Source organism: Elgaria multicarinata, chromosome 14 (assembly GCF_023053635.1).
Source record: "Elgaria multicarinata webbii isolate HBS135686 ecotype San Diego chromosome 14, rElgMul1.1.pri, whole genome shotgun sequence".
Classification (NCBI taxonomy): domain Eukaryota; kingdom Metazoa; phylum Chordata; class Lepidosauria; order Squamata; family Anguidae; genus Elgaria; species Elgaria multicarinata.
This window is the reverse complement of record NC_086184.1, coordinates 32,324,706-32,339,535: the sequence shown is the minus strand read 5'-3', so window position 1 is coordinate 32,339,535 and position 14,830 is coordinate 32,324,706. Positions and strand designations below refer to the sequence as shown.

The window sequence follows — 14,830 nt, the reverse complement described above, 5'->3', positions numbered from 1 at the left end:
AATCCCTCATTGATTAGTGGCAGATCCAGGTCTAAATGAGGAAAGTGTTGGTGTATAGCCTGGTTCAACTACAACTCCCATGAGTCTCGGCCAGCATAGCCAATAGTGAGGGCTGATGGGAACTGTAGGCCAAAACATCTGGAAGGCCACATGTTTCTCCTGGTGTCCAATATGCAGAAGACACTCCACACCTCGGCCTCTGAACAATTGTATTCATAAGTGAAGCTTAAAAAATATTCTTCCTTGCTTGGAAATTACTCGATAAAACTCAATTTGGTTTCTATTGGCTTTTTAAAATGCAGTACTCCAGTGACAATTATTTCAAACTTTGTTCTCCCAACTACCAAGGAATCTGCGTTTTGTGTAAGGATGGAAATGGTTCTGAGTAACAGCTGAATTTTATATTTTCAAAAATGGTGTGTGTGTGTGTGTCAACCAATGTTTCTTCATCCCAGCAGCTCTTGGGAGAGATTTCTGGCTGCAACCTGAAACCATTGCAGTGCTTGCTAGAGCCTGGAGTTTTCTCCTAGGCTTGCTCTAAAGCAGTGGTTCCACAAACTCATACCCAGTGCCCCCGCCTTACACTATAAAAATCATTATTCAGAATAGCAGTTTTCAACGACCCACTTAAGGAAGTTAATAACAATAAAATTCAAAACAGTAACAATTGAATATTTATTCAAAATCCAATTACATTTTTTTTGTTTATTCAATTAAACATAATTGATGAGCTTGATCCAGTGATATCATCTTTTCAAAGTCTGAAAGTCATTTAGCAAGAATATTAGATATCACATTTAGTAACTAGGGTAGAGTACCTCACTATTCTGTAAATTCTTAATGTGATGGATGGGCTTGATGAAGTGATACCAGTTTCCCAAAGTCTGGCTTAAAGTCACTTAACGTGAGTCTTAAATCACCATGTTCAGTAATCTGGAGTCCATTTCTTTGCTTGGAGAGAAGTAGGCAGACCACACTAAAACCACATTCCACCAAATATGATGTTGGAAATGCAACCAGGAGCTTCTGAATCACTCTCCATAGCGCAGGATAGCGATGAGAAATTTCCTTCTGTAACCAAAACTCCTGGTACGATTTCTTAAACTTTGGCTTCAGCTCAATGTCATTTTGTAGCTTAATTAGTTCTTCCTCCACTACTCCAACTTCCTCAATATCTGAAAATGGATTTATCACCCAGTCTGGAATTTCCATCATAAGAAGATCCTCAAATCATAGAATCATAGAATAGCAGAGTTGGAAGGGGCCTACAAGGCCATCGAGTCCAACCCCCTGCTCAATGCAGGAATCCACCCTAAAGCATCCCTGACAGATGCTTGTCCAGCTGCCTCTTGAATGCCTCTAGTGTGGGAGAGCCCACCACCTCCCTAGGTAACTGATTCCATTGTCGTACTGCTCTAACAGGAAGTTTTTCTTGATGTCCAGCTGGAATCTGGTTTCCTTTAACTTGAGCCTGTTATTCCGTGTCCCGCACTCTGGGAGGCTCGAGAAGAGATCCTGGCCTTCCTCTGTGTGACAACCTTTTAAGTATTTGAAGAGCGCTATCATGTCTCCCCTCAATCTTCTCTTTTCCAGGCTAAACATGCCCAGTTCTTTCAGTCTCTCTTCATAGGGCTTTGTTTCCAGACTCCTGATCATCCAGGTTGCCCTCCTCTGAACAAGCTCCATATCTTCATGCAGCATATTCAAATGGTCACAATAAACTTGTAGATCATCATCTTGTATGCTGTCTTTCTGTTCTAGCTCAGACAAGCTCAGAATTGTTATAGCTTGTGACAGCCTATATTGCATTTGTGTAGTGTTAACTTTGCAATAAACGTAGATACGACAGATTTGGCCTTAATAAGATTGAGCGAATGCCTCTGTTTTGCAGCTGGCGTGTCGGGGCACACCAAGCAGGGTATGTCTCCATTAGCGTTTTGGTGCTTTTGAAACATTTGAATTCACTGTTAAAAGGACTCTTCTTAAACGGTATTAATACATGTGTGGATTCTTCCCCTATATGGCTTGGCACCAAACTACCTTTTTCCATAAAAATGTCCGTGGGTTTTAAGACCTTCTGGAGATGCGCTTCTCCGAAAAGACCACCTCGAGTGCCGCCCCTTTGCCTCTCAATGCCCTCCTATGCAGTCCCACCGCCCACTTTGGGAACCACTGCTCTAAAGATGGAACCGCTTCACAAGGGCCTTCAGAGTGCTGGCGCTAAGGGTCCCTCTGAAGAACCCAGCAGCTCCTATAAGTTGGACATCAACCATTCTGTTTTCACCCCCACCACTTGATGAAGAGAAATCAAATGCTGTCACCTATTTTGGTGGTCTATACAGGGCAATCCTATACATGTCTGCTCAGAAGGAAGTTGCAATGAGCCCATACTAAATGGGTATGTGATTGCAGCCTTAGTTGGCTTGAGAGAGATTGTCCAAATAGAGATCCTGTGATTTGGTGGGATGACTCCCATGACTGGAATATAGCAATTGAAGGATATAACTTGTTCAAAAAGAACAGAAGAAATAGAAAGGGAGGTGGAGTTGCACTATATGTTAAAAATACCTATCCCTGCACAGAAATACAGGCGGATGAGATTGGGAGCCCCGTCGAGAGCGTCTGGATTAAAATAAATGGGGCTAGGAATAAAAAGAATATGATAATCGGAGTCTACTACCGACCACCCAATCAAGGAGAAGACGAAGACGAAACTTTTGAGAAACAAATTGCCAGTGTTTCAAGGAAGTGTGATGTAGTAGTGATGGGGGACTTCAATTACCCTGATATCTGTTGGGAGACCATTACTGCCAAAAGCGGCCCTTCCAAGAAATTCCTGACATGTATGGGTGATAACTTTCTCCTACAGAAAGTGGGGGAAGGAACTAGAGGGTCAGCAATCCTTGACTTGTTATTGACCAATAGGGATGACTTAGTGGATAAAGTGGCAGTTACGGGAACTCTGGGGGAAAGTGACCACGTCATACTTGAATTCTTGATTATGAAGGAGACAAAAGTCGAGCGTAGCCATACACGTACTCTGGATTTTAGGAAAGCTGATTTTAATAAACTCAGAACTATAATAAGTAAGGTCCCGTGGCAAGGGAGCCTAAAAAGAAAAGGAGTGCAGGATGGGTGGGAGTATCTAAAAAATGAAATTTTAAAGGCACAGTTACAAACAATTCCAACAAGGAGAAAAGATAGAAGACAACAGAGGAAACCAATGTGGCTCCACAAAAAGCTTATTGATGAACTGAAAACAAAAAGGGATACATATAGGAAGTGGAAGGAAGGCCAGGCTACAAAAGAAGAGTACAGACAAGTGGCGCAGAAGTGCCGAAATGGCGTCAGGAAGGCTAAAGCTGTGAATGAGCTGAGATTAGCGAGGGATGCTAAAAGCAATAAAAAGGCTTTCTTCAGATACGTGAGTAGTAAAAGACAGAGGAAAGAAATGGTGGTTCAACTGCTTAATGAGGATGGCAAATTGATAACAGACGACAAACAAAAGGCTGAAGTGCTCAATTCCTACTTTGCCTCGGTCTTCTCCCAAAAGCGGATCTATGACCCCCCTGGAAAAAGTGAAGCAGAAGTTGAGGGGGCAGGATTGCAGTTTGAGATTGATAAACAAATGGTCAAAGAACACCTAATTTCCTTGAATGAGTTCAAATCCCCAGGGCCCGATGAACTGCATCCAAGAGTAATGAAGGAGCTAGCGGAAGAACTCTCAGAACCTTTGTCTATTATCTTTGCAAAATCATGGAAGACGGGTGAGGTGCCGGACGACTGGAGGAGGGCTAACGTTGTCCCTATCTTCAAAAAGGGCAAAAAGGAGGAACCTGGGAACTACAGACCAGTCAGCCTGACATCCATCCCTGGGAAAATTCTGGAGCAGATTATAAAGAAGTCAATCTGTAAACACCTTGAAATCAATGCAGTGATTACTAGAAGCCAACATGGATTTGTCAGGAACAAATCCTGTCAGACTAATTTGATCTCATTTTTTGATAGGATAACCTCCCTTGTGGACTGTGGGAATGCTGTGGATGTCATATATCTTGACTTCAGCAAAGCTTTTGACAAAGTACCACATGACATTCTGATTAACAAACTAGCTAAAAGTGGGCTAGATGGAACAACTATTAGGTGGATCCACAGTTGGCTACAGAATCAGACTCAAAGAGTACTTATCAATGGAACCTTCTCAAACTGGGGAGAGGCAACGAGTGGGGTGCCGCAGGGCTCAGTCCTGGGCCCAGTGCTCTTCAACATTTTTATTAATGATTTGGACGAGGAGGTGCAGGGAACGCTGATCAAATTTGCAGATGACACCAAATTGGGTGGGATAGCTAATACCCTGGAAGACAGAAACAAACTTCAAAGTGATCTTGATAGGCTGGAGTGCTGGGCTGAAAACAACAGAATGAAATTTAATAGGGATAAATGCCAAGTTCTACATTTAGGGAATAGAAACCAAATGCACAGTTACAAGATGGGGGACACTTGGCTCAGCAATACTACAAATGAGAAAGATCTTGGAATTGTTGTAGATCACAAGCTGAATATGAGCCAAGAGTGCGATATGGCTGCAAGAAAGGCAAATGCTATTTTGGGCTGCATTAATAGAAGTATAGCTTCCAAATCACGTGAGGTACTGGTTCCTCTCTATTCGGCCCTGGTTAGGCCTCATCTAGAGTATTGCGTCCAGTTCTGGGCTCCACAATTCAAGAAGGATGCAGACAAGCTGGAGCGTGTTCAGAAGAGGGCAACCAGGATGATCAGAGGTCTAGAAACAAAGCCCTATGAAGAGAGACTGAAAGAACTGGGCATGTTTAGCCTGGAGAAGAGAAGATTGAGGGGAGACATGATAGCACTCTTCAAATACTTAAAAGGTTGTCACACAGAGGAGGGCCAGGATCTCTTCTCGATTCTCCCAGAGTGCAGAACACGGAATAACGGGCTCAAGTTAAAGGAAGCCAGATTCCGGCTGGACATCAGGAAAAACTTCCTGACTGTTAGAGCAGTGCGACAGTGGAATCAGCTACCTAGGGAGGTTGTGGGCTCTCCCACACTAGAGGCATTCAAGAGGCAGCTGGACAACCATCTGTCAGGGATGCTTTAGGGTGGATTCCTGCATTGAGCAGGGGGTTGGACTCGATGGCCTTGTAGGCCCCTTCCAACTCTGCTATTCTATGATTCTATGATTCTATGATTTTTCTTACAGCCAACAAATCAATCTTTGGTTTTTTCCCCATCTTGGCAAATAATTTTACTAGAATCATTTATATTCCATTTGTATTTCACCTTCTTAACCAAAAAATGGCATTCAGATTGGCTTACGGGCATAATGAAAATTGACTAAAGCAAACACATTAAAATATAATTACCTAATTTCAGCACCCCCATCTCAACAGATCTTCAAGCCACCTGAAAAGCATCCCATAGCTCTTAATTAGAGATGCAGGCTAACCCACAAAGATGTTATCATTTAAACTGTCGCCATGAAGTAGGAGTAATCAAAGACAAAGGCCTAATCTACACCAAGCAGGATATTACAGTATGAAAGCAGTACATAAAAGGCAGGAGCCACACCAAGCAGGATATAGCGGTATGAAAGTGGTCTATGGTCTGTGTCAATGGGACTCAACAGTTGTCAGTGCACTTCAGTACTGCTATAAAGCAGTCCTTTGGCTCCCCTGCCTTTTATATACCACCTTCATACTGCTTTCATAATGCAATATCCTGCTTGGTGTAGATTAGGCCAAGGAAAGAAGTATCCTGGGTCTTCTTGATTATTTGCCTTTTTCTGACTTCCTCTGTTAGTCTGAGAAACAATAGTACATTTTATAAACCTCGTTATCCCTTCATTCACTTGATGACACAAGGAAGGCCCATCCATTCCATGGCACGCTGGCAGATGAGGTCACTTCTGCGCTGAAAAGAGGCCTGGAGCTGCGCTCACCTTGTGATACAGCAGTGCCTGCAAATCCTGGGGCTTCTGCTTGCTGCGGAGAGCTTGATTTGGCCTGAGCGGAGGGCCTTCGTTGGGACCTGAGGGGTGTGGGGCCCCAAACCAGTCTCGGAAGCACCTCTGACATCTACTCTTGGTGACGGCTTACATGGCAGGGCTCCTATTAACTCGGCACAGCCCTTCAGTTTTCAGTAGGTGGTAAAACTACATGCCAGGGTGGTTGGTTATGAGGGGTGGAGAGAAAGTAGACCTCCAGATATATTGGACTTAATTCATAAGAATATAAGCGCCCTGCTTGATCTGAACAAGGGTCCATCTAGTCCAGCATTCAGTTCCCACAATGGCCAACTAGGTGACTTTGGAAATCCACAAGCAGGGCATGAGTGCAATAGCAACACCCTCTCACTCATGTTCCTGCAACTGGTGTACAGAACCAGGCCACTGATGCTGGAGGGAGCACATAGCCATCAGCTTTATCCTCCATGTATTTGTTGAATCCTCTTTTAAAACTGGCCAAGTTAGTGGCCATCACTACATCTTGCTGTAGCAAATGCCATCCTTTAGCAGTGCACTGAGTGGCTGTTTTCCAACTCTACAATATTCCTTGTAAGGTCTGGTAATCAGAATTTTGTGGTGTGTCTGTCCATATGTGTGTGTATGTGTGTGTGTGTGAGAGAGAGAGAGAGAGAGAGAGCATGTGTGTATGTCTGTGTGTGTGTGTGTGTGTGTGTGCGCGCGCGCACATGAACATTGGCAGGCCCAATGGTCAGGAATGCTGGGAATGATACGAAATTATTTGGGGTGGTTAAAACAAAAGAGGACTGTGAAAAGCTCCAGCAGCATCTTCCCGAACTGGGGGTGTGGGCATCCAAATGGAAAATGCAGTTCAATGTAAGCAAGCAAGTGTCAAGTGATGCACTTTACACTTCATATACCAACTTCATATATGCTCTGATGGGATCTGAGCTAGCAGTGACTAAGAAAGAGACCTTGGGGTTGTGGTGGACAACGCATTGAAAATGTTAACCCAGTGTGCAGCTGCTGTGAAAATGGCACATTCCATGTTGCTCATAACTAGGAAAAGAATTGAAAATAAAACTGCTAAGATCATACTGCCCTTATTCATATCTATGGTGCAAACAATGTATGTGTCTCTGCATCTTCATATGAACAAATATGTGAGCATGTGTGCATGAAGGGGTGTGTGTGTGTGTGTGTGTGTGTTTATCTGTGAATCTGTGTGTGTGTGTGTGTGCGCGCACAGCTGTGTGTATAAATGTGTGCATGGGTGCATTTGAGTGTGTTTTGTATGAGGATGCATGTAAGTAAGTGTTTGACTATATGTATATGTGCACACATATGCATGTGTGTATACATGTATTTCCATGTATTTGTTTGTATATATGTATGCACATGCATATCTGACTACATTTATGTGTGTATATGTGTTTGTTTGTGTATATGTGGAATGCATGCATTTGTATATGTATGTGCATGTGTGCAAAGATGTGTCTGAGAATTTGTGTGTGTTTATGTGTGTGTGCATATGCATGCACGTGTGTAAATATTTGGCTACATGCATACACATGTGTTTGCATATCTATGCATGTGTGCATATGTGTGTGCTTGCACACACATGTGTATATGTCTGTGTAATTGTGTATGCATAGACTTGTCTGTATATGTATGTGTGTGTTCACACTCATGTATACGTTCTTCTGTGAATAAATGTGTGTGTTTGTGTGTGTATATATATCTTTGTGTGTGCATGCATGCATTCAGGTGTATCTGTGCATGAAGCACATATGTGTGTGTATGTTTATGTCTATGCATGTCCTTGCACACATGTGTACATATGCACATATATATATATATAAACGCACATATGGATACACATGTACACACATACATACACACATAGTGCAAATGCGTAGAAGTTGTCTGTTTAAATAATAGAGAAATTGCCAGAGTGGGCTGCATGGCTTCTCCTGAGGTATGAAGTGTCACTTTTCCCAGAGAGGTTTAAACAAGGATCTGAAATGTCTGGACCAGTGTTGTCAGTTTTTCATGAGAACTCAGGGGTTTTACTCATGAGGAAATGAGGTTGCACAAATGAGGAGAAAGTGTAGAAAATGGTATTAGATGTGTAGGGATTTGAGGGTTATAAGAACAGGCCAAACAGCTCCCTATTTTTCAGTAAGTCTCAGGAAGGAGCAGGAAAAGTTCATTGTTGCAGTTCTGTGGGAAGATGAGCCAGTAAAAAACAAAACAAAAATCCCCTGCCCAAAATCCCTCACACACACTTTCCCCCCTGGGTTTTGTTAAGTCCAAGGTTTTTAACATTTTTGTATTTTTGAAGAAGTTTGTTTGACTAGCCCAACCCGGTCAGTGGCTTTCAGTTGGTCTGATAGTAGGTTTGCAAGCATGCATAAGGCTGGGTCTATTTTTCAAAGGATACATATATCTGCAGTGAGAAATGTTAATACAGCTATTATTGAGAGATATTTGTAGTTGGTTTTATCATAGAAAATGGCGTGTAATTTTAAAATACATTTTAAAATGTTTTTTATTTGTGAGTAATCTTTATTATATAATTTTGTGTGTGTTTATAAAAGCCCCTGAAGAAGGACTTACATCTCCAAAATGCATCGGGTTGAATAATGGGCTCAAGTGACAGGAAGCCAGATTCCGGCTGGACATCAGGAAAAACTTCCTGACTGTTAGAGCAGTACAACAATGGAAACAGTTACCTAGGGAGGTGGTGGGCTCTCCCACACTAGAGGCCTTCAAGAGGCAGCTGGACAACCACCTGTCAGGGATGCTTTAGGGTGGATTCCTGCACTGAGCAGGGGGTTGGACTCGATGGCCTTGTAGGCCCCTTCCAACTCTGCTATTCTCATTCTATGAAACCTTTCAGGCACTTTGAGCATGACAGTTTCTGGTCAGCATCCTGACCCTTTCCCTTTGGTTGCTTTTGTGTGCAGGATCTTAGCCTCACAGTCTCACATTTAGACACCTGCACAACCATCACTTAGTAATCCTCTCCATTTTAGGATCTTCTGTAGTAAGTAAGTCAGATATTAGTCAATAATTTGCATCTCTCATCTTTCAAGTTTTATTTTGTTTTTCCTAATCTCCCAACTGGCAAAAAAAAATCAACGTGTACTTAAGTACATTAGGGCACAATAACTAGAAGTTCCATCTCTAACATTGAGTATATACGTTGCTGTAATCAAACAAAGCCATGCGTACTTTTAAATTTCATAAATATACACAAAAGGACAAATTTATATGCCAAGTTATACATGAGCAAGTATCTCATATATTTTAGCTGGCAATGTTCAGTTTAGTAGGCCAAAAAATTGCAGATCTCTAGTACTAAATCCTGGATATCTAAAAGAATTCAAGAGGTTTGATGGAGACAGAAAGTTAACTTCTACAAGGATGCAAATACCAGGGAAATAGAACAGCAGAATAGATGAGAGTGTCATGGTAGTTAGCAGATCTTTCCAGGAGGTGGCGCCCAGAGATAGTTAGCAAAAGGGCTTGGTCAAAAAACACACACAAAACTAGGGATGTGCTCCGCTTCTAATCGGACCAACGAAGGTGAAGAGGATTGGGGGGCCGGCGGAGTGTGGCGAAGAGGATCGAGGTGAAGGCGGATCCTTCGCCTCGATCCAGAGCTCCGCCGGAAAGGTAAGTGGGGTTTACCGGGCCCTGCCGCTGTCGCCCATGCGGCGACAGCGGCAGGGCTCGGTAACCCCCCCCCCCCGCCCTCCTCTCCCTTACCTGCTTCCGTCCGCGGTCCGTCGGCGTCTTCAATTGAGCCCGCGGTTCAACCAGGAAGTCTGGGCCGCACTTGCGGGCTCAATTGAAGACGCCGACGGACCGCGGACGGAGGCAGGTAAGGCCCCCCTCCCCCTTGGTCCCTTACCGGGCTCTGCCGCCGTCGATGGCGGCAGGGCCCGGTAAACCTCCCGCCCTCCTCTCCCAGCCTTACCTGGCGCCACTCCCCTCCACTGCGGAGCTCAGATTGGGCGGAGCGGGCCGATGCGAAATTTTTGGATCGGCCCGCGGGGCAGAGCGGGGGGTCTGTGCACACCCCTACACAAACCCCCCCTGTGAGAATGGATAGTTTGAAGCCAAAAGAGAGTGGTGGGTTCACACAACATGCTACCTCGCCCAGTGTGGGTTGTTGTTGAACCGTGAGTTATCATGTTGTCTGAACGCAGCACTTTTTCCACAGGGTTGTTCGTTAACCATGCAGAGTGGCATGATAATGACCCTGAACAACATAACAACAAGCCACGGGTTCCCAAGGTGGCCTGTTTGAGAAAAATAAGCTACACTGTATGGTTAACAAGCCATCCTGAGGAAAACGCACTGCATTCAGACAACACGGTAACCCGTGGTGGGTTAACAAGTTGTGTGAACTCAGTCAGTGAGGTAAAAAGCTGCCCGTGCTGTTTGCTGGAGAGAGAGGGCCAGCTTTCAAAGTTAAACAGCCTTCTCTAACAAACATCTTCTCCATTCCGTTGTTTACTGACACTTCATAAAATATTACTTTTCCTGAGTGCCATCTGTCTTCAATGTCCTACATTACAACACAGAGATGGCCTCACCTGTACGCTATTCATTTTTTAGCCTACTCCCTTCATATCCTATTATCCAGTCAAATCTTTCTATAATTGACCATGAGTCTGTGGTGGTTTTAGTGCTTCCTTGTGCCTGACCATATACGTTATACTGTATGTCGACGCCAAGTTGCATAGAAGTCATGTTTATAGTTAATGTTCCTAGTTGCTCTTTTGACCTGGGTCGGCTTTTCCATAAGAGCGATTGGCCAAACTCTGAGCTGCCATTGCTGCAACGTGGGCTCTGCGTGCTCCTTTCCAGCTGGCTGCAATTGCCACCTAGGCCACCACCCATAAGAAGGCCACTAGTGCTTTGTTTTGCAGTTTGTCATCGCCTTTGTCACGTATCGACAACAGCCCCATAGCTGCTGGTGACATTCCCTGACAGGGCTCATCCACCCCTACGGCATCCTCAGCTGCATCTTCTGTTCATGCAGCACCATTGTGAGGCTGCCCTGGCCTGGCTGGCACTTTGGGATGACAACTGGGCGTGCGTCCTGCAGAAACGTGCAATGCACAAGAGTTCCAACACAGACACTTGGGGATGGTGGTGGTGGTGGTGGTGCGGGGTCCTCTAGAAATAGGGTGATGTGGAAGCAAATTTGGACTGCTATAAGAAAGTTTCCCTCCCCCCTGCCCTTTCCCTTTCTCTTAAATGTGATGTGAGAGTCCTGTGACGACCTCGAGCCCCAAGTGATGTGTTATTTCAAAATGCTTCAAGGGATTGCTGACCAGGTCCAGCTTCCGAATACACAACACCAGACATCTTCTACATGGGGTTTGCAATCCAACCCCAACCCCCAGTTGAACAAAATTGCTATAATTGTAGGTGTGCAGATTGTGTCATTATCCAGTTCAACTCAGCCTTCCCCCAACTGGTCCCTCCAGATGTTCTGGACTGTAACTCCCATATTTCTCCCAGCCAGTATGGCCAATGGCTGGGAATGATGGGAATGATGGGAGTTGCAGTCCAACACAGCTGGAGAGCACAAGGTGGGGGAAGACTGTGCTAGCAGGAGGCACCCAAGATATTGCTGAGAAAGTGCTGTGCGTATCACCTGCTGACCTAGAGACTCCAGGTCTCTGCCCCATGAGAGAAGGTGCCTTTTCCAAGGCCGGAGAAATGCAGCCTCCTTTTGCCCTTTGCCTGCCTCTGCAAGACTGGCAATGATCTCATATCTTCTCTCTCTCAGAAGCATACCACACACCTACGAAAGGGAAAAGGGAGGATTTAAGCATAAGCTGCTGCTTTTAGTGGATTTTAAACCATGCCTACCAGTTTGTTTCTGGGGGGAAAACTAGATCTGGAAGGTAGCTGTTGTTTACTTGTTTGTGTTAAACTAGTTTGCATTCTTGACCTTGATGTATATGGGAAGTCAAAGCAATTTCCAAAAAACTATCATTGCTAGATTTCTGTCTTTTTTGTCTCTTGTGGAGCGAGCCTGTCTCCCACCCATCCTTGCACCTCTGAAAAGTATTTAACGGATGGATGGACTTAGTGACTCAAGTGTTGATTACATCACTTGTCTTGTACTTTCTCCCCCATTGTTTCAGGCAGGTTCCTCTTTTGACAAAGCCGTTAAATGTAGATCCCATTTAATATACATCCCTTGCCTTATTATTTTTTTAAAGCACAATAATAATGTTTTAGAATTAAAACTTTGCAGAAACGTGGATTCATGACATCTCAGGTTTTAGCAAATCAGTGCTGTGCACAGCCAGTATCTCAGCAAATACAGCTGAGTGTCCCCTGAGCTTGATCCTTGATTGCACATTAGAACAAGAATTAGTGAGCACACTTTGACCTTAGCTAAACCTAAGGTTTATCCTGGGATTGTCCTGGGGTCTTCCCTGCCTGCTTCCGGGATCCCCTGCGTGTCATTTACATGAACAGGGATGACCCCGGGATGATCCTGGGATAAACCTTTGGTCTAGCTAAGGCCTCCGATGCAGTGGCTTACCCCTCAAATGTGTACATTAGTAGGCACCCGTTGTGATTCAGTTTCAATTAACTTGCAGCTGTTCTTTCAAGGCTCATCTTGCGCACCTGGCAAGGAGATGAAGCCTTGCGAAGCGTGTGGGGTCGTTTTCGAGCCTCATGTCTTGAGCCCTTTTGCCTTTGATCCTGCCCACCACTGGACAGGGATGCACCTCTGGGAGCATCCTCAAAGCTGAATTTGGCCATCAGACTGAATTTGTCTGTCGGTTCAATACCCATTTTAAAGGGTTGGGCTTCGCCCCCAGATTCAGTTGTTGATGTCTAAAATGAGAGGTATTGGGGTTGAACTCCATCTAGAAACATTTTCCTCTCAAGAGTTACCAAGTATCTACTCTGCAGCTATAGGACTCTGCTCCCCTGGAGATATAGAATCAGAACTAGAAGGGAACTTGGAGATCATCAAGTCCACCTCCTGCTCAATGCAGGCTCTGCAATGCAGGATGCAACTACCACATCCCTGAGAGATGGCCATCCAGCCTTGGTTTAGATACCCCCAGGGAAGGCAAATCCACCCTAATACAGCGGAATAGACATGTGGCGTTTCAGAGAGCTCAAACTGCCTCACGTACATTGGCAAAGGCCCAGCAAATATTCTGAGAGATAGCTGAACTCTTTGTTCAGGAAAATGGCAGGCATAACTATTATCAGATAAGGGTGAAGTCATTTAATAATCCCTGAAGTGTATGATATGGAAGAATTGTGGCTGTATTTACTAGAGATCAAGATTAGCATCAATTGCTGAACTAATATGGGATTAAGCCTGCTTTTATAACATACAGCTAGTCGCTAATCAGGAACAAACAACAGAGAGAATGAGCCAGAAGTCACAGAATCAGAATTGTGACATACTGAAATCTCCCTGCCTGTAAGTTCACCCTAGTCAAGCTAATCCTGCCCTCTGGGACAGCAGAGACCACATCTTTGCCTTCTTCTATGGGGCAGCCCTTCAGGTATCGGGAAAGTGCTATCATGCCTCATATTCCTTTTCTTCAACCTTTCCTGATAGGGCTAGTTGTCCATTCAGCTGACCATTTTTGTTATTGCTCTCTGAACCTGTTCTAATGTTTGCAACAGAGATAGGCAATTCGATGCCCTCCAGATGCTTTGGACTACAACTTCCATAAGCCCCAGTCAGTATGGCCAATGGTCATGGATTATGAGGTTGCAGTCATAGTATCCTAGAATAGTAGAGTTGGAAGTGACCTATAAGGTGATTGAGTCCAACTCCCCCCCTCCTGCTCAGTGCAGGAATCCACCCTAAAGCATCCCTGACAGATGGTGGCAAAATCAGGTTTGGTGGGGAATGTTTCCTGAAAGCAGCATTAGGTTGACGACAGCAATTACTAAAGGCTAAAAAATGGTAGCAATATTCTTCCTGTTATTCAATATGCAGAACTCCACATTTGATGTGGAGGAATGAATATTACTAGAATATTGTTAAGTTATGTGTGTTAGCTAGAAGTGAAACTCATTCTATGTCTTAGGTGTAGGCTCCAGAACTGGCATGGATTAAAAACAACATCCCAGAGCCTCCCTGTCTTTAGGCATAACCCACCATCATGAATCTTCAGGGGTATCTTGTTGCATGAATTCCCATGCTTGATCCTCAGAGTAACTGGAACTACATCAGTACTTAAATGAGACAAAAATACATTTGAAGCCACCCAAGCGACAGCCCTGGGGTATCAAACATGGCTCTCGTAGACACCTCTCTTGGTGCCACCTGATTTTCATCTTTTAAATTATTTTAAGTTAGAATATTTTTTAACTAGGAAGCTGGCATGCTGTAAAATAAAAGCACTGGCATCTAGCAACATGTTTTTTTCCTAGTGTCACGATCCGGGATGTGGGCGGCAGGGTCCTTAGGCAGGAACACCGGGGCTGGGATGGACAGAGACAGAACCAGCTTGGGCGGTTGGAATACTGGTGGAGCAAGCTGGGAGTGAGGCACGGGTCTCGGGTGGCAGAGTCCAACAGAGGGCCAGAGGCAGGAGGCAGATCCAGGAAACAGGCACAAGGTCAGACACAAGTTCAGAATCCAAGCAGGGGCCAGAGGCAGAAGAGAAGTCCAGTCAACAAGCAGGCAAGGTCCAGGCAGGGATCAAGGCAAGAGGTAGAGTCCAGGGGGAACAGAGTCCAAACGAGGGCTAGAGGCAGAAGTCAAAGGCAAAGCAAGGTTCGGGAATGTACCAGGTAGCAAGGGGCCAGAGGCAGAGGTGTGGTTGAGAT

General features: G+C 44.6%; 1 protein-coding gene across 1 annotated transcript in view; it reads left to right on the top strand.

Moving 5' to 3' along the window:
- GPI (glucose-6-phosphate isomerase) overlaps positions 1–13,225 on the top strand; it is a 51,982-nt gene extending 38,757 nt beyond the window's left edge. The window contains exon 17 of the mRNA XM_063140905.1: positions 13,212–13,225. The gene's annotated coding sequence lies outside the window, so the exon portion shown is untranslated. The remainder of the gene's footprint in view (positions 1–13,211) is intronic.
- The last annotated feature ends 1,605 nt before the right edge of the window (positions 13,226–14,830 follow it).